The sequence below is a fragment of the Haemorhous mexicanus genome, chromosome 18 (assembly GCF_027477595.1).
Source record: "Haemorhous mexicanus isolate bHaeMex1 chromosome 18, bHaeMex1.pri, whole genome shotgun sequence".
Classification (NCBI taxonomy): domain Eukaryota; kingdom Metazoa; phylum Chordata; class Aves; order Passeriformes; family Fringillidae; genus Haemorhous; species Haemorhous mexicanus.
In genome coordinates this window covers 10173379-10197584 of record NC_082358.1, presented here as the reverse complement: position 1 = coordinate 10197584, position 24206 = coordinate 10173379, and positions in this window count along the sequence as shown.

The following is a 24206-nucleotide window of genomic DNA, read 5'->3' as shown; positions in this document are numbered from 1 at the left end:
TGCCTGGGAAACCAGCAGTCATAGAGCAACTGGCCTTGACAAGATGAAGAGGAAATGTATAGAAGACGTTTAATGGGTCGCAAAAGGAGGAGGGGGGAGAAACTCAGCCTGGAGTGCTGTATTTTAGATGTCTGGAGGGGCCCTTCTGCAGGAAGGGAAGGAGCAGGGCTGGGGAGGGGAGACTTTTCTAGGTTGGGCTTCATTTCCCAGCCATCAGAAGCCATCCGGGAACGCTCTGCCCTGCAAAAGGTTATTTCCCTGTCCCTGGCTGGGACTCAGGCCCAGGCTGGGCTTGCAATAAACCCGGTGATTTCTTTAATGTCAGTGAATAGCTGAAGGCAGCCCGGCTGGCGAGGCTTTGTACGTAGACGCACTGGGCTCGGATTATGCACGCCTAATCGCCTAATTTTCTTCGAGTGATCTGGATGCCGTACTCTTGGGCTGTGGAACATTTTATAAATAGCTGTGCTTGGAGTTAATATGATTTACTGGAGAAAGACCAGTTAAGCAATTCCCCACCTAAGTAGAGCAGTAATGAACAGGCTCTGGAGAAGATGCCTTCCCCACCGGCTCCAAGAGGGGGTGGGCAGGGAGGCAGGGATGCAGAGAGGTGATGTTTATTTGTGTGCGTGCACAAAGTGCCATTGATTTTTAATTGTATTAAAAGAATTGCAGTAGCCACGGGCTGCCTCTAGGACTGGACTTTTCCCTTAAATATGTGCAGCGAAGCTGTGGTTTCCCCATCCTGATAAGGCTTGTACTACTGCAAAATCCCACTGTGGGAGTGAGTTGGGACAGCAGAGCCCTGTCCCACTACACATCCCTTCCTCTTCCCTTTCCCTTTCCCCTCTCCTTGTCCTTCCCTCGTCCCTTTCTCCTTCCCTTCCTGAAGCCAAACCAAAGTAGGAGGTCTCTCTGCTGCCCTGTTCCCCATTCTGAAACTCCATTATCAGGGGCTGCCAGCAGAGCCAGGCTGAGCCCAGGGGGACACGAGCATCACTTGGCCTGTCTCCTCCACCAGGGAGGGGACAGTGGCTGCAGCCTTGGCCAGGAGAGTCAGCAGTGCCTGGAAACCCAGTGAAGGCATTGCTGAGCACAGTGACCCCCTGCCACCACCACTGAAGCCCTGAACCAAAACCACCAGTATTTAAGTGAGAACCCCAGTGGGGTCTCATGCAGGGACCTCTCTCCTTCCCATTCCTGGGACCATGTCCTGGAGCTTAAGAGATCTTTGCTCTGGGATCACCCATTCCTGGGATCAGGGGTGCTTCTTGGGGAAGATGGGGGAGATCAGCAGGTTGAGATGGTGAAAACAACACTCTTCTCTCAGAAAATGCAAAAAGGAGAAATACACGGTGGGCTTCAAACCTTGGGGGTGTTGGTGTGAGGAAACTCTGTCCAAGGCTGGTCCTGGCTCTGTGTAGCAGCCAGCAGAGGCTGGAGATGGGGACAAAGTGGTCAGGCTTGAGCCCCCCAGCCCAGGCTGGCAGGGGCAGGGCTGGGGCAACACTGGTTGGCGGCTCATTGGTCACATTCCATCTGAGAGGCAGGAGCCACCTCCCCCGTGGTGCGGCAGGAGAGGGTCCCCATCCCTGCCAGCATGAACCCCACTCCCCAGTTGTGCCACCTCAGCAGGGAAGGAGCTGTGCACCCCCTGACATCAGCACAGGGGTGACCTCAGGCACCGGGCAGCCCCCCAGGGCAGTCCCTGGTCCCCCCACAGCGGGGGATGTCAGAGCCCACTCCCAGCCCCACACAAGCACAGCACACAATAACCAGGACCCACCACGCCCCCAGCACCTCCCCACCCTCAGCTGTGCCTTCTCGAGGTGACCAGGAAAAATTAGGCTGGAAACTGTCCTGGTGATTGATCCGACCAAATAAACATCTCTAGGGAAAGGGGGGAAGGAAGAAAAAAGCCTTTCTGCAGCGTGGAGCCCGAGAGGGGAAGCAGGTAATTAGCTATGTGATGGAGCAATCCTCTCCTGCCGAGGAAATTCTTGACACCAGAATTCTGCCCTGAGAAACCAAGTGTGACCCAAGTGAGGACTTTTTTTCCCCCCTTCCCCTTTTTAAAATTAAGATCATTATATGTTTTTTAAATGTCAAGCCCAGGAAGAAGTGGCGGGGGTGGGGGATGGGGAGCTGCGGGCATTCTTCACTTCAGAAGCTTGAATGTTTCAAAGTTGCTGCTGTGCTGTTAGCTGACGGCTATTGTGTGTGTTTAAGGCTGGGGGGGCCTGGGGAGGGGGCTCGGACCCCCCGTTGGTGTGGATTTGCTGTCCAAAGACCGTTAGAAAGAGGCAAGAATGAATGAGATTGAATGGAATTGTAATGCACAAGGCCCTCCTCCTTTCTCAAGGAGCTGGGAGGCCAGGAAAGAGAGTCGTGGGGAGAGCAGGCAGCTTTCCTCCACATAGCAAGAGGCTTTGCAAATCAGCAAATTGAATATTTCTAGGGGAAGAGGGGAGGGAGGGGGCTTATTTATTTTTTTTTATTACAGATCTGGAAAAAAATTTTTAAAAGCCCTGCAGCAGCTAAGAAGACCAAAAGGAGACAGAAAGAGAAAAGAGGGAGAGGAGACTTGATAGAAAAATCTGATTCCCAAACCTCTTGTAAGTGTAATTACTTTCTAAGAAAATGAATTGCTTTCTAAGAAAGATAAAAAAAATTGTAGAAGAATGTCTGAAATTATATCAGGGACCAAACTCTGCCGATGCCTTTCCTACACAGAGAGATTTCTGGGGCAGGAACCAGGGGCCTAGAACCCGCGAAACCTTTGTCTGAGACTTGAAAGAGATCTGGGCTTCATTTTAAAGAGATTTTGCTTTCTCCTGCAGGCTGTGGGTCAGCTCCGAGGCGATGCTCGGGCTGGCGATGGGGCAGCGGCCGCTCGGCGCTGCTCCGGTGCCTGGGCCGCGTCCCGGTGGCTGCAGGCAGACAAAGGCTGGTTATTATCGACTTATTCAGCAGAAATGAGGAGGGGGACGAGATTTTGGGGTGGTTTTTAGCACTCTGCAATGTGTGTGTGTGTGAGAGAGCACGTGTGTGGTGGCTGTGTGTGTGCGTGCGTGTCACGTTGGCCAGGACGGGGCTGAGCGCACGTTTTCCACCGTTTGTTGTGCCGCAGTTGATTTGGGGTTCAATCTTGTATATTTTTCTAATGTGGTCATCTATGCATGGTGGAGCAGGGGCTTGGAAATGGAAGGAAAGTGGAGGCATGTTGCTTGTCTCTGGGATTTCTTTGTTCAGGGAACAGTAGGTGGTAGGTTTAAAAAGGCAGAGAGCAACAGAGGAGGAGAGGAAGAAAGAAACGAAAAAGGAAAAAAAAAAATGGCCCTTTACGAATCATCTGACTATTTTCTTCTGGGATGGAGAAATGCTGCATTAGAGATTAAGGAAAGGCTGTGCTTAAGACAAAATGTCTCACTGGAAGTGTTGGTAAAATAGCAGCCAAACCTAGCCTGCCTTTATAGCCTGGGATCAGGAAAAGGCTGCAGGGCCGCACAAGCCGGGGATGAGCTGGTGAGGGTATTTAATGGCAAACTTTAGAGGGGCTGAGCCGTGGTGGGTTTGTTTTAAAGGAGAAATAAACCCTGCAGCCAGCCCGCCGAGCAGCAGCCCTCCCCCCCCACCATATGACACCGCTCAGTCACTACCACGGGGCTTCGCATTGACAGGAGGCTCAAAATACCCCCAACCCCGCTCCACCGGGGGAGGGGAGAGCAAAATCAACCCCTCGAGTTTTCGGGGAGGATTCGCGGGGGGACAGGGACAGGTGGGGGAGCGAGCGCTCGGGGACAGACAGACCGACAGAGCCAGCTCCCCGCAGGGCCCTCCGGCCGGGTGCGGACCTGTCGGGAAGGGCACGGAGCGAAACACCGCATCCTTCTAGGAGAGAAACAAGGCGGGGGTGTCCCGTGTGTCCTCCCAGGGCTGACCCGGGCACCCCGCGCCGCGGCTGCGGCTCCGCGCCTTCAACACCATGGACAGCGAAGCGGGGCCGGGCCGGGCCGGGCCGGGGGAGGACAGGGACCGGCGGGATGGCACCGGGGACACAGGGCAGGGGGCCGGTGACAGAGGGCAGGGGGTCTCGGGGAGGCTGGGCCCGGGCCGGATGGGAGGCCAGGGGCCGGGGCTGGGCGGGGGGGAGGCTGCCCAGCCGCCCCCGCATCCCGAGCATCCCTAGAGCCCCTCGGCATCCCCTGTCCTCGGCTCGGAGCAGCACTCTCGGGGCTGGGTGCGGATACCGGGTCCGAGCCTCCCCGGGGACAGGCCCCGTGCAAACGGTAAACCTGAGCGATCTCCTCCGTGTTAATTTGTTTAGGTTGTTTTCTTTTAAATCGATAAAAGATTGAGAGCCTCGGTCTGGCGGAGTAAATAGGTCAATATGGAACAGGCTCTAAATAAGCAGATTTTTTTTTTTTTTTAAGTTTCAGAAGATGAAAAGAGAAGGTAAAATTCCCTTTGCTGTGTAATGTCAAACGCTGATTGTCCCGGGTTTGTGCTTGTCATGAACCGCAGCATTATAAGAGAGGAAGAGGAAAAGGCACACAAACAGGGACAGGGGCTCTCAATGCTGTTGTTGCCTTGTAAATATGGCTCTTGAGTTTGGGAGGTGATGTTTCACCTCCCTGCAGAGTATTTCAGTAGGCAACGGGGCCCACCAGTCTTTTACGAGCTGCTATTTGGAGGCGGCTTCCCCCTCGGAGCCTGGCCTGGCATGGCACGGCCATCAGCGAGGGAGACACGGCCTCCAAACAATTGTTTTGCTCCAGTGGGGAAGGGAATAAATAGATCCCTCTTCCAGCGGTTGTTGCCCAGCTGTCCTGGAAATGCTCACAGAGCTGCGGCAGGGAGAGACTTCCAGCACTGGAGCAAGATATCTTCCATCAAAACAATTGTTTCCTGCCTTCCCCCACCTTACACCCTTCCTACCATGAAGGAAAATACCACAGTGTACAGAAATACACCCAGGCAAATAAATCCCCACCTGAAAGCTCTGCCAGCAAACCCGCACAGCACTGCTGGCCATAAAAGTTACTCTAGGCAGGGAATAAGGGCGTGTAGAAAGGCAGAGACCTGCACATCCTGTCACAAAAATGAGTGTGAGTGTGCCTGTATAGAGTTTTTTGGGGGATGTGTGTGTTTGGAGTGGGAGGGAGGGATAACTAGCACTGAAGAAGCAGGGTGCTTACCAAAAGATTAAACACATGCAAAGCTTCTGAGCAAGACCTCTACTAGCTGGCCATAGTCTGCTTGTTATTAAACATGATTTCTTTTCCCAGAGATTAAATTTGGTGGCCTAAGATAAATAAATAAATCTCAGAGCTTATTCCCATTGTAGCAGCCGCCCTGTGATGAGGTCTGTAAGTTTAACCAACAAGAGCTGCAGCAAACCCATCTCTGCATCCCAGCTCTCAAAATGGATGTGGTGGAAGGATATAGTGAGGCACCAGCTAAACTGCAAGTGCAGGATGCCTGAGAGGGATGGGGAGAGAGGCCTGGATGCCACAGCATAGGTTAGAGCAGGTTGAGGGCAGCAAATCTATACATGCTTTCAGTGTTTTCCAGGGTAGAAGTTTTAGCTTAAAGAAAGAAAAAATACTCTCTCCATTTGTCACTTGGAAGTCAAACCCATTTCCTTCCAGGTCCTCGCTCCTGTGAATCTGAGCTCATGCAGCGTTAAGAAAAATCTAGCATTAAACCCCAAAATATAAAATTCGTATTGTATATTTAAAGGGAGCCTCTTACTTTATATAACTCAGGACACATTGTCTCTTCTCCGAGAGAACGGGGGTGAAATCCTACACATTACTTAAAAAAAAAAAAAAAGAAAGAAAGAAAACACGTTTTAAAATTACATCCATGTCAGCTCTAAAGAAAATTATCGCTGATGTCTTTTTGAGCTTGGAAATATAACTGTAGGATTCAGCTTTCCCCTCCCCCTCTGCCCCTCCACCCCCTCCCTTCCCAACAAAAAAAAAAAAAAAAAAAAAAAAAAAAAAAAAAAAAAAAAAGAGAAAAAGCAACAGAATATATAAAGCTCCTCTGATTAACAGTTTAGGTGCAGAACCCTATTTATAGGGTACAAGTTCTCCTGTGCTGCCTCGATCCTCCAGCCCGGAGCGGTGCATTATTGATGCAGCTGCAAGTGCTCAAAGCTTAAACAATATTTTTTTCCGAAAGCCCCAGCAGCCCGCCCGGGAGGAAGGTGGGGACGGGCTGGCGATGGAGTCCTGAATGTTACTCCTCCAGTTTCAAGGACATCTTGCTGATGAGGATTTGGTTAATGGAGGAGAACTTATGTCCTAGCGGTGACGTCATTGGGTCCCAATGTAATCCTCTTGTGCTGAACCCAATCAGCAGATGTGCTGAGAGCCGGGATGCGGAGAAGAAGCTCTAATCCCTTAGACTGGATGAGATCAGCTGAAACAGCCAGGACTAGACCCCAAACCCCTCTGCTAGGAAGATCAAGAGAAAAGGGATAAATTGAGAGAGACGCCTCATAACCCCTTTAAAGAGCTTCGGAGAAGAGAAGAGAAAGATGGGTGGTGCACCAAGTTCATCTTGCTTTTAAAGCCTAGCGGGAGCATGGTTTTCACTCTGATGAGGTCCTTCTGCATTGTTCCAGGGCAGGAGGAGAAAAGAGGAAAAAAAAAAAAAAAAGAGAGAGAGAGAGAAAAGGGGGAAAAAAAAAGAGAGAGAAAAGAAAAGTCTGAAATTCAAAGATAATGAGAGACTAGGCGCCTTTCTTATTCATCTCCAGCTTGCCTACACAAAAACAAGCGTCCTGAGCCACGGGAGGGCGTTTGCACTGGATCTGAGCGAGGAGCGGAGTTTGTGCCGCCGGAGCCGCCGGGCGCCGCGTCCACGAGTGGGTAAATCCGCTACGAGCGGGGCTCCGGCTGTGAGCGCGGGGTGCGGGCGACAGTGGCGGGGAGCGACCGGCTTTATCGCTGACTTGGAACAGCATCAGGATTTTTTTCCTCCCCTTGTGCAAGCGACCTTAATGGGCTTGTGATTATTTTTTTGTTGTTGTTGTTGTTCTTTCTTTCCTTTTTTTTTTTTTTTTCTTTTTGCTTTTTTTTTTTCTTTTTGCTTTTGGACAAAAGAGAGGGGAGCAAGGGGAGGGGGTGAGAATTTTTCAGACGCGATATCTAGAGAGAGAAATCGTCCTAAATTCATAAGGCGACTCTAAGTCTGACGGCGATCAACGAAACCAGTTTAATTGCTCTACCCGTTTTCAATCCCTCTCAATTTTAAACTCTTTTTTTCCTTTTTGCATTGCTATTAATTTTTTTAAATGAAGCGATTATTATGCCAACCGCGGTGGAGCGGAGAGATGGGAAACGCATGTTTAACCTCCGCCGGTTTCCCTTCAAGAGGAGAGAAATCTGCTCCTTTGCCTGGCCAGCAAAGACAAACACACGAGCGGGATTTTCATTTCGCTCTGGGGAGGGAGCGGGGGTCCCTCGCATTCCCCGCATCCCCCCGCCGGCTGCCCGGGGCTCGGACGGCGGCGGCCCGGCGTGGAGGGGAGAGCCGCTCTCGCAGCCCCGGGACCGGGAGGGCTGTGCAGCATCTCCGGGCGCTTTGCCGCCGCTCCTGCCTCCGTGCCGGGACGCGCCGCACTGCACCGGCAGCCGGAGGCTTGGTGCGAGATGTCCTCGGCGCTACCGGCTCCGTTGTTATTATTATTACTATTATTATTACCATTATTATTGTTATTACTATTATATTATTATCACTACCAGCCACATTTTTCTCGCTGGTAGGGCCGGAGCTCGGGATGTGTCCGTCTGTCCGCCCCTCCGCCCCCGGGGCTGCTCCGCGCCCGGCGCTCCGCATCAGCCCGGGTGCGCCGCAGCGGTGCGGCTGGGAGGAGGTCCGGGGGACGCTGCCGACTCCGGCAGGGCGAGGAGCGGGGGGAAAAGGACGGCAGCGGCTCCCGGCCGCAAGGCAGCCCCTCCTCGCCGCCCTCCTCCGCTCCCCGCCGCCCCCGGCCCCGCCGTGCCCCCGCGGCCGCCCCGGCGGAGGGGGGCCCCGGGCGGCGGGGAGGGCGGCCGGCGGTCCCGGCGGGGTGGACCCTGCACTGACAGCCTCTCTCTCTCTTTCTCTCCCCCCCGCTCTCTCCCGCAAGCCCCGCTCGCCGCCTGCCCTGCTCCGAGCGGGGACAGCCCGAGCCCCTCTCTGCGTGTTCACAGCGGACCTTGATTTAATGTCCATACAATTAAGGCACGCGGTGAATGCCAAGAGAGGAGCCTCACAGCTTCATTTTCATGGAAATTGGGGACATAAACCCTCTAATTACACTTAACAACAGCCACGGAGCGATCTATGGAGCATCCTCGGCCTTTTGACAAATAGGAGTAACAATGCGCCAGCGCCCGGCGGGGCAGCTGTCTCCTCGCATTAACGGGGGCACGGGGGGAGGCGGGGGGAGGCCCCGCTCCGGCCCCGCCGGGGCTTGCGGGGGCTCCCGGCCTACAAAGGGCAGGAGGAGCGGCAGGACAATGCGGGCAGAGCTGGGGGGGCCGCGGGCAGGGAGCGCTCCGAGGAGCGGGGCGTGGGCGGGGGGTGACGAGCGGCCGCTCGTTGCAGAGCGAGGGACCCCCCTCCCCTGCAAAGGGACACCCTCCTCTTCTCAACCTTCACAATGTCGTGCAGAAGGTCCCTGAAAAAAACACCCCTCTGGGGGATTTTAGGAAGGGGGGCGCTTTTTGCTTCATTTTTTCAGTGGCTCTTTTTTGGTTTTATTTTTTCCGTTGCCCCTGCAATGCTCCTCAGTCGCATGGGGGCTCGGCCGTGAGGCTCCTGCTGCTCTGCGGAGCCGCAAGGCAGGTCCAGGGTCCTGTCCTGCCCCTCCGAGCCCCTCTGCAACTCAGCTATTCACAGAACTAAATGATGAGCCTGCTCTTTTCCGAAAGCAGGGCTGGCAAGGTGAGGGGCTGCAGCACTGCAGCCTCCCCAGTGCCACCTCCGGCCCTGTCACCGCAGCCTGCAAGGTGGCACACGTCCCCTTTCGCAGTCCCCAGCGAGACTGCAGCAGCCCACACTGCTTCTCAGGTTAGGCTTTAGACCTCAATAAATCTCTGTTGTAAGACTCGTGTATTCAACTTCCTAAAGACGTAGCGAGCCCTAAGTTCGAGCTCCCTGAGGACTGTGCTTGGGCAAGGGAGGATTTGATTATTTGGCAGCAAAAAGCCACAGAGCCGGATCGAGCCGCATACACCCAACTCTCTGTGCCCCCTCCCTGCTCCATCTCTGCTCCACTTTTGTCAGCATTGTGTCTGTCCAAGGAACCGAGGCTGTGCATGGCTCCATCCTCTATCCCTGCAGTGCTTGTGTGGGACACACGACCTTGTCTGCAGTGGAAATGTCAGTGGCAGAGCACCCGCCTTGCCTAGGAGGGGGGGAAAGGAAAACCTTCCCGTACTTTCTGGGATTACTTGACTTCAAGCTGGCCTGTGAAATGCAGGGACTTTCAGGTAGGTCTCCTGGGGCAGCGGAGAGAGGGAAGAAGCAGAGGACACGGGAATGGAGGACAGGGCATGGTGTTGAGGCTGTTTTGCTGCAGGGGCATTGCACAACCAAGCAGTTGTGGAAGGGTAATGGCTCCAAACCTGTCAGGAGACAGAAGTGAGGAAGCATCCAGTGCCCAGAGGGCTCCATCGAGTGCTGCAGCCACCCATCCCTCTCCTGGACCTGATCCTGAGCACTGCTCCAGTGAGGCCAGGTACCCTGTACCTGCAGCAGCTCATGGGGCAAGAGGCTGCAAGGTGCAGGATGGCCCAGCTTCATCAGGAGGGCTCTAGGGGCACAGAGATCATTAAAAGAAGCTGGATTGCTCCCCTCCCTCTTTCCCAATAGATCAGCACAGGTACTCAGGTGTTGGAGACCTGCTTGCTCTCACATCCATCCTGTGCTGCAATGTCACAGGACACATTTTGACCTCATTTGCCCCCAGCATAAGCCGGGCTATGTAGTGAATGGATTCACTGATGTGGGATGGAAACACCCCATAATCTCTTCCATGCAGCCCTGTGGGGGCAGAGCTCCAGGGCTGCATGGAAGGCTGCACAGGGCAGTTCTGCTCTTGAACAAGTTCTTGGCTCTTTGCAAAGCAGGTAGGGAGGAATAAGAACGCAAGTGCAAGAGACAGATCCTGATAAACCTAAAGCTGACATTGAGAGAAAGGAGTGAGCCACTCCAAGGTGATCTGCAGTGCAGCAGGAAAGCTGCTGGCTTCCTCCAGGGGCCACCAAGAGGCCAAGGACAGCTCTGAAGGAATGCAGGTAGCTGGTGGGAGATGTGCGGGGCCCAGTGGAGCAGACTGGGCCTGGTCCCCAGATTGGGAATGAAAACCAAGATTGGCTGTGCCAAAATGGTGCAAGCCAGATGCTTATCCTGGACCAGATCTCTCTCCAAGTTTGCTGGGGAGGGTTTTGCACAGACTCCTCAGCAAACATGACTTCAATTCCCAAATGTTCTCCCTCAGCCTTGCTGAGTGCACCCTTCTTAGACAAGAGGGGATTTATTAAATGTGACACTTAGATGTAACCCCCTTCCCTCACACAAAGCCCCCTCCTGTGCTACCACACCTACTGCTCCAGAGTGCTTGGCAGGCGCCATCCCCACCCCTGCTCTGCGCAGAGCCAGAGGCTGCAGCACGGCTTGGGGAGGGACACACAAACCCCACCAAGCTCTGGGGCCACCACGCCGCAAGGGACCCTGCCCGTGTCACCCATGTGACACCCAGGGAGGCGGCAGGAGCGGGGCGGGCTGGCAGCGCAGCCGGCCGTGGTTTCGTGTTGCACATTCCCTGCTCCTACACTGACCCCTCTCCAGGTGAGCCAAGGCTCAGGCACCGGGGAGCAGAGAGCTCCGTGTGCCATGAACTGCTCTCCCTCCTCCATCGCCTTTGCTGCTCGCTGTGGATTCACAGGTCCCTCGAGGATATGGTCCCAGTTCATGCCAGCTCCTTAGCCGTGGTTGGTGGGGATCCTGCAGTGATTCCTGGTTGGCTCAGAGCCTCAGCTCTGCTGTGGTTCAGCTGGAGGCACCTCCTCCAGGAAGTCACACATCCCACAGGCTGCTCAGCTGAAAAAACCCCCAGAGAAACACCATCAGTCACACGGCAAGGACAGCACTGCCACCAAGTCACCTCCAGCTACAGGCACCACCTCCTTGACATTCAGAAGGAGGATTTATCCAAGATCAGATATACTCCTGTGCCAGTCCCAGCTTTAGTCCAGTTTCCTGGTGGGAAAGCCTTGGGGAAAAGATGAGCTGCAACCATGGGTCTGGATCAGGCCATTATATGACAGAGTCACCACGGAGGAGAAATCTTCATCTTATTTCCCCTGTACAGTTCCCCACACTCAGGAGTGACTCAGTTTCCTCCCCACAGGGAAAAGCATGGCTGGAGCCAAGTTGGGGTGAGAAGGAAGCATCACCTTCCACCCTCTAAGCACCTCCTGGTTGTAGATGTACACAAAGCACCAGTCCCCACATCCACATGACAACTGCTCAGGGATGGCTTTGCACATGACAGGCTCATGCTGGCCAAGTCCTGACATCAGCCACTAAGGATAGGTTAAAAAATAGGTGTCTTTCCTCCCAAATCACCACAAGGCAGATGGAGCTGCCTCGTCAGCCCCCTGTGTGTGCCAGGGAGGCCTTGGATTTGAGCTACATTAGGAAATACAGGCACCACTTGCAAATAGGATAAGGAGAAACAAACCTGGGCAGAGGCCTTACTTTTGATGACATGAGGGTAAACCTAAGAAAGAAAGAGGGTAAGAGTGAAGTGCATAAAAGGCTGCTGCAAAGAGAGGGAACTGGACAATTTCCATGTCTGTGTAGGTAGGAACAGGCCCAACCTGCAGCAAGAATGATTCAGGTAGTAGGAAAATTCCTTCTGATGGAAAGGATAGAGAAGCAATGGAACAGCCTGAGAAGGAGAAACTCTTGCCTAGGGAAGGTACTTGGAAAGCACTTAGCAGGAGTCCCAAGGTAGCACTGGTCCCTTCAGCCTTAAAGTGCCACAAGCAGAAGGTGACATCACACATCTGTTTCTCCAGAAAATATGGCAGAGCCCTCAAACATCTGTCTTTTCCTAAACCCAAAGGGTTCATTTGTGTCTCCACAGAGACCAGAAAGGTGCCACTGCTCAAGTGACAATAAAAGAGTGCAGTGCCTTTTTGTCCTCATACAAAAACAATGCTGAAGCATCCCAACAGAAGTGGTCAAATTCAAGCATCATTTTTTCCCAAAAACACAGGAATGGGATGTATCTTCATCAGTCCTATGGAAATAATCCTATTTGAGATTACTTCCTCACATGGTTTGTCCCAAGCCAGCTCAAAACCAATTGAGAGCATTACCAAGGTATAATACCCTCAGGTGACATCCCAGAGGGATGGACATTTTTCTGTCACCTCCTAACAGCTCCCTTTCAATTGACTGCACACCTTCCTGGGTACATTTGCAGAAGCACAGGAAAACATCGATAATCTGATGTGTGTAGCATTATATATCTATTATAGAAGTGCACCCGAAAATAGATATTTATTTTATATATATATATATATATATATACATACACATATACATAATATATATATTGCAGCTGTCTCTCTGTCCAGAGGACTTGCAAAGGGATTCAAAGCACTCACTCAAGGACCCTGAACCATGCCCTACCCTCAAGGGAGGGGAGAGGTGATTTCTTTAGGCTGTCAGGACAATTCACCTCACCTGCAGCACAGCTTCCCCAGGCTGGGCTGCCCGAGTTTTGCCACCAGAAACTGAGGGACCCTCAGCACAGCATCCTCCCTCCCTGCAGAGCTTGCCTGTATTTTACAGCTTTCCCGTGTTGTTAGTGGAGCTTCTCTGGGCCGGCGAGGGCGCAGGGATCGCTTTCCCAGCCCGCTCTCATGACCCTCTGTGCCGCCCAGCCCGAGCGGGCAGCGCCTCTTTAAACTTTTATCACCTGTAGCACAAAGGGACAGCCGAGACAGAAGCGGCTCCTGCAGAACAGAGAGGACAAAGGCGGGACAAAGCCCCCGTGCCTCCTGCAAAGGGCCAGGTGGCCGCAGGATGGCACCACTGTCGCTTCTCCTCGGGGACAGCAGGGACACCGTGCCCGGAGCGGAGCGCTGCCGCTGGCAGTCCCCGGCCCTCCCGGGTGGCTTTTGTGTCACCGAGCCGCCGATGAATGATTCAGTGTCCTGCGCCTACACACGCCCTGAGCTACGAATTCGGTTTCAAGACTGCGGCTTGAATTAAATTTCATTCTGAATGGAGGAGGTGACTCTGCCTCCTCCCGCCGGTCCAGCTCCTCTTCCTGCGGGGCCAGAGCCAGCCCTCAGCGCTGGCATTTATGGAAACAGCCCAAAGGGATCTCTGCTATATTAAAGGGATCTTCTCCTACAGTTTAGCCCATCGCCCCTGTCTGCCCCTGGCTTTGCCGCTCTGACACGGTCCGTGCCTGGAAGCCCAGCCCGGCTCCCAGCCCTGCTGTCCCCGGGGCTGCTGGCCCCTGTGCCGGGGCAGGAGGAGCCTGGCAAGGGACAGGGACCCCGGGCTCGGGGTGGGAGCCATGGCTGCTGCTGGGCACACGGTGGCACTCGCTCTCCATCCCAGCAGAGGCTGCGGGAGGCGGCGGCCAATGCAGGATGCGAAGCAGGCGTTTGCTCTGTCAGAAGACGCGCGCTCAGCTCCTTCCCTGCATGCCCCGGCCCCTCTCTGGACCTTCCAGACACGGCCGATCTGCTCCTGCCCCGGTCCTTCCTCTCACACGCAGCAGTTCTGGATGCCAGGGCTGCCACTGACACGGGATGCTGGCCAAGAGCTCGTGTCTGAAATGACAAGGCAGGGAGTGTGCAAGGAGCAAAGCCTTTCCTGCTGGTCTGCAAATAAACCAGACCCCATTAAAAAAAAACCCTTTCTCCCCATAAGGGTGGGAAAAGGTTACAGTCTTCACCTACAAACTAGTTCTCCCGTCTTTCCCTCATTTCCACAGGCCTCCCATCCCAGCTGAGATCCACACAAACATGCTCCTTCTCCATCCCCAGGGGCAGCACAAGCCTCCTCTTCCCCAGCCCTTGCCCTTTACAAGTTAACACAGCCTCCAGGGAGAATGGATGTGCTGCTCCTCAGCACTTCACTGCACCGTGGTAACACCCAGCCTCCCCCCACCTCATTCCGTGCAATCCTGTATGCCTTCCCATATGGAAATGCCAGCTGATTCAGAGAGGTTCATGTTTTGTGCAAAGCAGTGATCAAAGGCTTGCTTGCAGCTGCTGAGCCTGATTTGAGCTATTGCACAACACAAGGAGCTGCCTCTGAGCCCACCTTACCCCCAACAGCATCTCCAAACCAGGAGTGGTATTTAAATGAGTCCTACAGAAATCACCTAATATGATGTGTCAAATCTCTTGCTTTCAGATGGGGAAAAAAAAAAGGCAGAAGCAAAGGAGAGGAGGAGGTGGTATGTGCACATGGGAGAATTTGTCAGGAGCTTGCACATCAGCTCACAGAGACAGGACTTTCATCCCATGCTTGGAAATGGGCAATTTCCATTTTAGAGGGTATTTTTGTAGGGTGGCACCCTCATAAAAGACATCCCACGGGGTCCTGCAGCAGGAGAGGTTGTGCAGTGCTCGTGCCAAGGCGCAGGGATGCCAGATCCAGGGGCAGGCAAGCTGTAGGATTGGAGCAAAAGGCACAAGGAGCTGACACCCGAGTGTCTGCAAATAAATCAAAGCAGGGAGAAGGGAGGTGGAACTGGGATGGAGCAAAGCAGCACTGCAAACTGGCCAGTGAAAGCAGGAGGACATGGGGGCTGTTTTCCTGGGCTGCCTGGCAGTTTTCTGCTCTAAACCCTGCTGGTAGCACAAACCCTTCCCACCCGAGGCTCCCCCTTTTCCCAGTGCGAGCACAGCCAGCAGAGTCAGACATCTACACTGTCAGATGCTGGTGCAAACCTTACCACTGCAAACCTGTCACTCCACAGCTACACTCAGGTGCAGGCCCCAGAGACAGAAAAGCTTTTGGCACCGTTACAGGAAAAGATCTGCAAGTGCTGTAGGAAGTTACATCCCAATTAGCTTCACGTAAAGGTGGGGTAAGCATTACAAAGCATTTAAAAGATCAAATGCAAAAGCACAGCTTGAGTAATAGGGACCAAGGTGATTTCAACAAGGAACAGTTGTGGTTAATCAGGTGGAGCTCTTTGAGGCTGGAACTGCTGCAGCAGCCAAAGGGGAGGGAACAGCACAGCACAATTAGGTTTGCTGCATGCAGTGGACAGGGCTTTGCAAAAGAAGCTAATGACTGAGATGTGGAGTCCCAGAATAAGTGGATGTGCTGTGGCTTAATGCTCTGGAAATTGCCCAGAAACAAAGATGCAAGCAGGAAGGTATTAATGGAAGCCTTCTGTGTCAGATGGAAATGATTCCAGGGATGCAGCAGTGCAGGCTTGTCTGGAGCAGAACAAAAGGCAGCAAGGGAGGACAGAGCTTCCTAGGGCCCTCTGGCTGCATTTCAGTCCTGAACATCATATTCTGTGACCCCCTCATACTTCAAATAAAAAATTCCCCCTTTTTTTATTTTAAAAACAGAGCTGCTGGAACTTTGCTTGTTTATATTTTTTCCATCTTTTTTTCTCTGCTCTAACAGTGTTTGTTTTTTCGGTTTTTTTTTTTTTGTTTGTTTGGCTGGTTGTTTTTTATTTTATTTTTTCGTGTTTTTTTTAACAAAATTAGGAACTACTTTCAGAACAAACTGTGCCAGTAGCACCCACAGGCCCCATCAGTGTGGGGATGGAACAGTTGCATGGCTGTGATCACATCCTTTACTTGGAAGGCCAAGCATGAGCTATGCCAGATGGTGCCAACTGGGAGTTACATTCCCCATATCCTTCCCTGCATTCTGCAGATCTGCAGAGAAATGGGAATGGCAGGTGAGGAACAGAAAATCCTCATTTTGTACCCCTCAGCTTTGCTAAGAGCCTCACAATGCAATAATCTGACACATGTGAAAACAAATTCCAAGCACATGGCACCTAAGAACCATCTCAACTCCCAGGACTCAGTAACCTAGAGCAGGGACTTAAGAGAATATCCAACATGACTAAGACTGGAGCTGAGTTTTTAGCTCTAGTCCTTGAATTCACTGCTTGGTTGTAATTCTCACAAGCCAGGCTGACTCTGAGCTTGAGCTACATCCCTGCAAAGACCCCAGTCTGAGAGGTTCCCACCTTGTGGGGGCCACATCTGGAAGTCAGAACTGAGAGTGGCATAAGCTCAGGAAAAGAAAACAAAGGGCTCCTGAAGCACTCAGCCCACAGGGAACAGAAACCCAGCCTGCCCTGAGAGCAGCAGAGCACACACAGGTTAAGGAATCTGTTTGCCAGAGGAGGATGCAAAGCACTCTGAGGGGTCAGCACACTCATACAACTTACCACAAACCAGTTTATTTCCTCTTCTCTACTCCACAGAGCTCTGGGAACAATTTACCAACTACATCACATGACCTCAGAGTGATCCACACATACCTATACATTCCAATTAATTCAAAGGCATCCTAAATATGCAGTTGGAGCTATGGAAAGAGCCAATGCCCTGCCCAGCTCTCTTAGGCTCATCTAACTGAGCTCTGCTGATGGCCTCTGAAATGGCAATGCTGTGAACTACAGCAGCAGCACCAAATTAGCACCATGGAGATGATCAGGATCTCTGCAGTTGGCTTCTTGGCATGAATTTGCTATTACATTTCCTCCAGCTTTGCTAATTCTGATCCTTTACCCTCCACTAGCTGTGCTAACTGTGGAGACTGGGATGAAGATCCAATCACTGAAATAAGGTATTTTGGGTTTTATAGTCAGAGTTCAATTAAAAAACAAAGAGTGGGCAGGATTGTAATGGGGAAGGGAGCAGCACTCTGTGACAGAGAGCCTGTGCTGTAAGCCAGTGCTGCTTAGAGAAAAGGTAACACTGAATAAAACCCTTATCTTCCCAGCACTTGAATACTGTAAAAGAATTGTAGAGCTCCCCAAACCCACTGCTTTTTTATTTATTGGCAAGTTCTTGCAGGAAGGAGAACCCACCCTTGCAGAATCCCTTTGTTGGGCTGGAACCACCCAAGGTGGGATGTAGGCAACTGGGCAGGCATCACACCAGACCAACTGTCTGACAAAAGCTGTGAAAAAGGGGGTGCTTTCCCTGGTTTGCATCTCTGAGAACAGTCTCTGATGCACACTGAGCCTTCCAGACCTCCTCCCTCCTCTGCTATTTCATTTCATTGTTAATCATCCCACTTTCCTCTTTGTTAGCATCATTAATACCTTTAATGCATTCTTATAAAAAGCAGAATGAGATTGCCAGCTAGTGGAAATCAGCAGCATCTGGGGCTGTGCCAATTCCCTTCAGCTCAGACACACAGTGATAGTTACCACCTTCCCATTTGTGTGAAGAAAAAGCCATCACTAATTGTCCATGCACGTCTCCTCTTGGAAGCAAATGCATGTATATGTGCAAATAAATGTAATATACACACTGATGTACATAAAGCAGAAAAACCCCAGTGTTTTTTCCAGAGTGTGATCTATTTGAGAAACTAATGGCTTATTACATGCTCTTATTCTGCTGAGGATGAAAAGTGCCTTGGAGAATGAAGTCTGAGAAAGCTGCAAAAGTAACTGCATTGGAAAGGATGACATTAGACCACAAAGAAAATCCATTTTAACTGTTCAGGACTCTGGGCCCATGTTTGTACAACATTTCCTGTGGGCAGAGGTGTCAGAGTGGTACTGCCTATAACCCTCCTTTTCTCTGTGCTGTGACAGCTCCTGTAACTAATCTTCCAAACACACTGAATGCTTGCTGCAGTCACCAGGCTAGAGATGCTCCGTGCCTCTGGACAAACCTCACCAGGCTGACTAATGGCACAGCTGGGATCCTGGGAATAATTCAAACACCACCTTTAGTGCTCCATGAGCCACAACTGAGGGATGCTGGGGCAGCCACAAGCCTCTCAGGAAAGCCCATGTGGGCTCCTCACTGCAGGTGTGCTGGGGAAGCTGATGACAGCACATGCTGTGCACCACTTGTTTTCCCTCCCCTCCTCCTGTCTTCCCATTTATCTCTAACATAACCACACCCTCACACTTTAAAAAACAAGTAAGAGCAAAAACCACGGGGTTGCTTTCACGTTTGCCACCTTCCCCCTTCCCTTTCTCTCCCCTCCCTGCAGAACTGAGCAGGGCTCTCTCAAGCCCCCCTTGCAGCACAGGCTTTTGACTGCTGCTGACCTCAACGCTCAGAGTATTTCTGGGGGAAAACCTGCATCTGTTTCCTGACTGAAAAGCACGGCTTCTCAAATGCCTGGTATGTTTTTATTCCCCCTCAGTGGGCCACTCACTTTGTGGAGCATCAGCCCATCAGGAGGGGGTGAGAGGGAAAGGGGCTGTGGGTTCTCTGGAGTCCCAACACAGGTCACAGTCCCCAGAGCAGATGACAATTTTGAATGTTTTTAAAGGATGGCTGTGCCTCACAACCCACTCTCATTTTACCAGGAGGCTTTTGGAATTCAACAAGGGGAACCTCTATGCAATTCGTGATCTGCAGATTCACATCCTTGTTTGTATTTCTTATTTAAAATAAACTCTGATGGATAAATAATTTTTAAAAATCTGTCTAAAGATCACCCCATCTGTTGGTCTTTTATTAATACCCTCCTTTTTTATCTGCCACTATCACGTTCTTTGAAATAACTGAATTAGCAACTTGCAGTGTTTTCCCAACCTCAGCAAGGTCAGTAAGTTCAGGAAAAATCTGAAATTATACCTGGCTCATAAAATTACTCCTCTTCCCCACCTACTATTTTACTCACATTACATTTCCCATGGGGGCTCATTAGTGTTGCTCTTTCCTCAGCATCAGGAAATCTTTTGGAGTTGTCTTTACTCCCAGTTGATAGAAATTGCTCTTTATCTCTTCTCCCAACTCATTGACCACGACTCCCTGGTTCTGAAGTGGCATTTTCAGAAAGACAAAGATTTTGGACCAAAAGACCCCACCATGCTTCTAACCTTGATGCTGCTGCTGAGTGAATGAACGAGCTGTCAAGTTCTGCAAATCAAGCATTTGGCCAAGGCACACTGAAAGATTGTTCTTTAAGAGACTAACAGATTAAAACTAGGAATTCTTGCTCCTTGTCAGAGCAAACAAGCAATTGCTGCAGTTAAAATGTTTTAGTTGCAATTTCTCTTTTGCAGAAATCAAATATATAAAACTGGAGGACACAGAGCAGCATCCTTTGCTTTCATTTTTGAAGTGCTGCACACCACTGATACAACATGCAGCTACACCTCTGTAATTGCTTCTTTTGTTCCAAATTCCTGGTGGCTGATCTAGCAATAGTGAAAAAAAGCATAGATCCCTGAGCACTGTGAAATAAGCTAGCTCAGTTAGGCAGGTACTACATATAAAGAACAGAATTTGGTGTGATTAAATGTCTGACCATCCAACTGCTGCCAACAGTTCAATTTCAGTACAGCACAACTGAGTATTTTGATTCAAAGAGAGATCTCAAAGTGACACAGTGTGAGGACTGGAAAGAATAAAATAAAAGAAAAATATCAACAATTTAGCAGTGGCTTAAGAAGTAAAACCTGATTTGATACCTTAGAATCTAATACTCTCCCAGAAATGGGGTCCTCACCAGTAACTGCTCCTTCCTGACACCTCCAGAGCCTCCATGCTCAGCCTATTTGGCTCCTAGCCCTGCTCTCTGCTCTACCTGTGGTAAAGTACAAAATAGCTCATTTAAGGATTAAACCTGCACTCTTGTAACAAATGGTTCAAAAATCCTCTGCAATGGCACAGTTTTGTTATCAGTCCTACCCCGCGCTCACCTTCCAGCCTTTGTCCTACCCCAGTCCTGAGCAGCAGAGCTGGGAAGGATCTCAGCTTTTGTGTTTCTCAGAGCACCTTTCAGAGGGGCTTAGCAAGAGTTAAAGATTGGAACAGAGATCTAGAAACTTTACGGATAGTTGCACTTAACAAATGTGGATTTTCATGCCAGGTAACAAAAGTCACAGACGTATTTATGGAATACAGGCCAAAACATCAAAGCACCCTGTCTTTTCACCAAACTGTTTTCAAGGGCTTTGGGTAATCAGCTTTTTCACAAGTGGCCAAAAACCTGTGCTGACAGTTTTTGAAGTTACAAGCAGGAGTTTTTTGCAGACCTCTGAGGAGGTCTTCCCCCAACAAATCAGACTATTTGCACTTAGATAAATGTATACTGCCAATATTTTACAAATTTGTACGAAACAGATTTATATTAGAAAAGGATTTTCATACACACCAACAGACTAAGAAAGCTGAACAGTCTCCATAGATCCCCAGAACTTCCAAAATCCATTATTTCCTGAATGGGCTGATTATCCACAAAGGGGGTGAAGAAGCAGTCACTCTCCACCAGTAAGTTTAACTCCAAACTTGCTAAACCTGGCCCCACTGCAGGGAATGTGCAGTCTTGGATTGAAAAGTGACTCTCCCTCCAGGTGTAGATAATGACCTCATTTGCTACTTCTGAGCCTAATGACTCCCAACTCCCCAAAGTTTTATCAGAACTGACTAAATACTATTTCAGCAAAGTGCCTTCAGCTGCAAGAACCTGAACATTCCATTTCTCTGGCCTCAAGTGCTTTCAGCTGAAATGTGTTGTCACAAGAGAGCAGCAGCAGCAGGAACAGTTCCTACTACACCAATGGTTTCTAACTCAGGAGGGTTTGCAGAACACAACTTCCAGAGAGATGCTGAGCTATCCTAGAGGCTGAAATGTTATCAGTCATCAAATCGCTCAAGTTACAATTTGCAGGCCCACAGAGCAAAGCACAGAAATCAAAGTAGATATAAATAATGAAAAAAGCTCCCTAATAATATCTGTATAAATCAATGTATCCTTTACAGATAAAAATTATTTTCTTCCTATTCTTACATCCAGATGGTGAGGGGGGAAAAATATTTAAGGATGTTGCTTGCAATATGTATTACTGCCCAAGGCATTTCATTAATAATCTAAAAATACCTGGATAATGTATATTTGGTAAAACAAGAATTTACACCTCTTTCCCACTGTCTTCATTATTGAAACCACAGCAAAACACCAGATCCTACTGATTTAGCAGCAGTTGGACATTAGAAATGCATTTGGTGAAGACTTTACTGTCTGTCTGTTGTCATGGTAACATCCCAGGTAAAAATAATTTCTTGAATAACTTATAAACAGACAGATGGCATAAAACCTCCCACGCTCTCCAAATTGAAGAATATTCAGTAAAAGACAGTGATGATGCCAGTTCCATGAAGTCCTGCATGTTGAAGAAGGCACATCTCCAAGGTCCTGCTTGTGCTGGCAGAACCTCACCTCAGAATGTGAACAAAAGGGAGATCAGGGATGCTACAGGAAGCAGAATGAGAAGACACAAGTCAAGTCAGCACTCTTGTGTGTAGCACTTCCCAAGGGATTACAAAGGTGCCCTGAAATGATGATGATGTTTTCCTACATAAAACAAGGAAATTAATCCCATATTGTACCAGGGAACAAAAGCTGTTCTTGGAATTGCTAAAGCCCTGCCCTGCTCATGCTCTGACAGGGAAACGAGAAACATCCCACACAGCACGTGCAAAGCAGTTCTGCATCTGCAATAGGCAATTTGAAAGTTTTTTAAATCACAAGCTTTCTGAAGACAGGAAAGCTGTGAAATTGATAACGTTGATACCCAAGACATTTCCCTTCACCCTCACATGAGGTGCAAGCACCAAGAGATGTGAACTGGCAAGATGCACTGTGGGAATGTCAGCTATGGAACAATCCATCGGGCTGAACCGTGTTTCTTGTGAAATCCAAAATCTCCCCTTGCCAAGTCACACCCCAATTAAGTCATTTCAACATTCTGAGTCAACTTTTAATTCTAAAAATAGGCTGAACAAGAGCTGTTCTTTCTCAAAGGAGCTGTGGACAGGGCAGGCTACAGCCAAGGCAGTGATCACAGCACCAGCCCCAGCTACACTTGCTCTGTTCTTGGGCAGGATCACAAATTCCAATTAAAACCTGCACTTCCCCAAAAATAGAGAACAGCTTTCTCCTGAAATGAGCAGATGCTGAACACTGTTGTCAGCAAGAGCCAGAGCTTTTTCCAAGGGAAACAGATTGTTCAACATAAAGAATTCAAAGTAGCTGAGACCAGGAGAAGGAGCATTACATCAAAACACACTTCCCTCCATCAGATGTTTGCGCTTAGTTTTGCATTTATCTGCTATTTTAACTGAATTTCCCTCACTCCTCTCAGCCTCTTTTCTCAAGAGGTGCAGAAACCAGAAAAGGGCAGTAACATTACATCAGTTAGTTTTCTTTTGATAGTTTTGCACTATCTCTGCCTACAAGATTTTTTATGGCCACATTTATTGGAATTTCCATCTTCTCTGGCCAAATAAAATCCCTCAGTTTTAAAGAGGGAAAGCAAAACACTTACCCATGCTCTATAGTGCACTGTGGTCAGTCTAATGCTTAGAAATAAATACTGCTCTCTTCTTCACTGAGATCTCTCTAATACCCTTTGAGCAACTTCATAAATACCTTTAAGTTCTTCAAAGAAATATCTCGTATTTTGTGAAGAAACACATCTTTGAATATCAACAGCAGTGTAAATGGTAAAAGAAAAAAAACAAAGTAGAATTTTAAATTTTACATCCTCTATTTCCATCTCCCAAAAATGAGAATTAAGAAAATCAGTCTGGCCTTCTGAGCATGATATGTTATAGAAGAGAAATAATCTTGAATTTCTGCCCTCACATCTCAGTGTAGGTTTAACTTCATCATTTTCTCTACCAGCTCAAGTCACTCCCAATGACAAACATAATCTCCATAAAGATTTAATTATTCTGTAGTATTATTTTTGGTGTGACTACCTGCAAACAAATAGGTTTTTTCCCCTCATGATGCATATTCACAGCTTCAGAGCAGTGCAACGCGCTGCCGTCACCAACCAGTAATTGAACCAGAGACATAATTTAACTTTTTAATCAGCATTTGGTGCTACCAGCTCCATTTGGCTTAAAAGTGAAAGGCAGCAGAGTTACTGTCACACCCAAACTCCAGAAACACCAAGCAAAGCAACTAATTTAAGGAGTGAGTTGAAGCAGTGATTCCAAAAGCACACAGGAACATTCCTTCAGAACTATTACTTGGACTAAATAAAGAATAAGCAAGACTTGTGACATGAAGCTATTCTTCAAGAGACACTGGAAGAATGTTTCTTCCCCCTCACAGTGAAATGTGAACTCTGTGAAACACAAAAAGTGAGTCATCCCTTGGAATTGCAGTGGCAGGGGATTGAAAATCAGGACCAGCAGCCAGCACTGCAGCTATCTGAGCACCCAACGTGCTTGTGATGAACAGGATTATTTTAGCCACTCTTAAATCTTCTCCCACCTGATAGGGCTGTATAACACTGCAGTGTCAGTAACAAATCTCTTCTTACTGAAGCTGCTTTCTGCTGCTCACAAAGCCAGACAGCTGAAACACATCACCAGTTTAATACTATCAAACCAGCTTCAGCTGAAGGCTCCCAATTATTGTTATTTTTTTTAAACATCTCCCTGAAGTCTATTGGTATATCACAGCAAAGTGTGTTTAGATCTGGAAAAAAAACTACTGAAGTTTTGTAACTAACTTTTCTCTTGAGGGTCCAGATGCAGCAGTTCTTTCTGGCTCTAGAATCACCAGTGGAAGTGTTCTGATGTAACAACTGAAACTAACAGCAGATGCTTTTATTGGATGGCAACACCTTCATAAAATGCACAATTGCTTCACTAAGTCAGTTAAAAAGAGATACCAAAGTAAATTACTGCAGTTAAGAGTTGGGAAACACAGCCAAGTGCTGGGAACAAAACTGGTCAGAGCATTAGTGTTTAGGAAATTTTTTTCTCACCCTGCTGACCCCAGGCTGTGCTGCTGCCTCCTCAAGGATCCAGCACAACTTCTAGTCCTCTCCTCAGCTTCTCCACCGTACCAGGGGAAAGGGAAGCACCAGTGACAGCCACTGCTCATGGATGCAGGTCCTCTGAGGAATGGGAACAGTCAAAGCTGCTTACATGTGCTCTGCAGAGTCCTGTGAAACCATTCAGGTG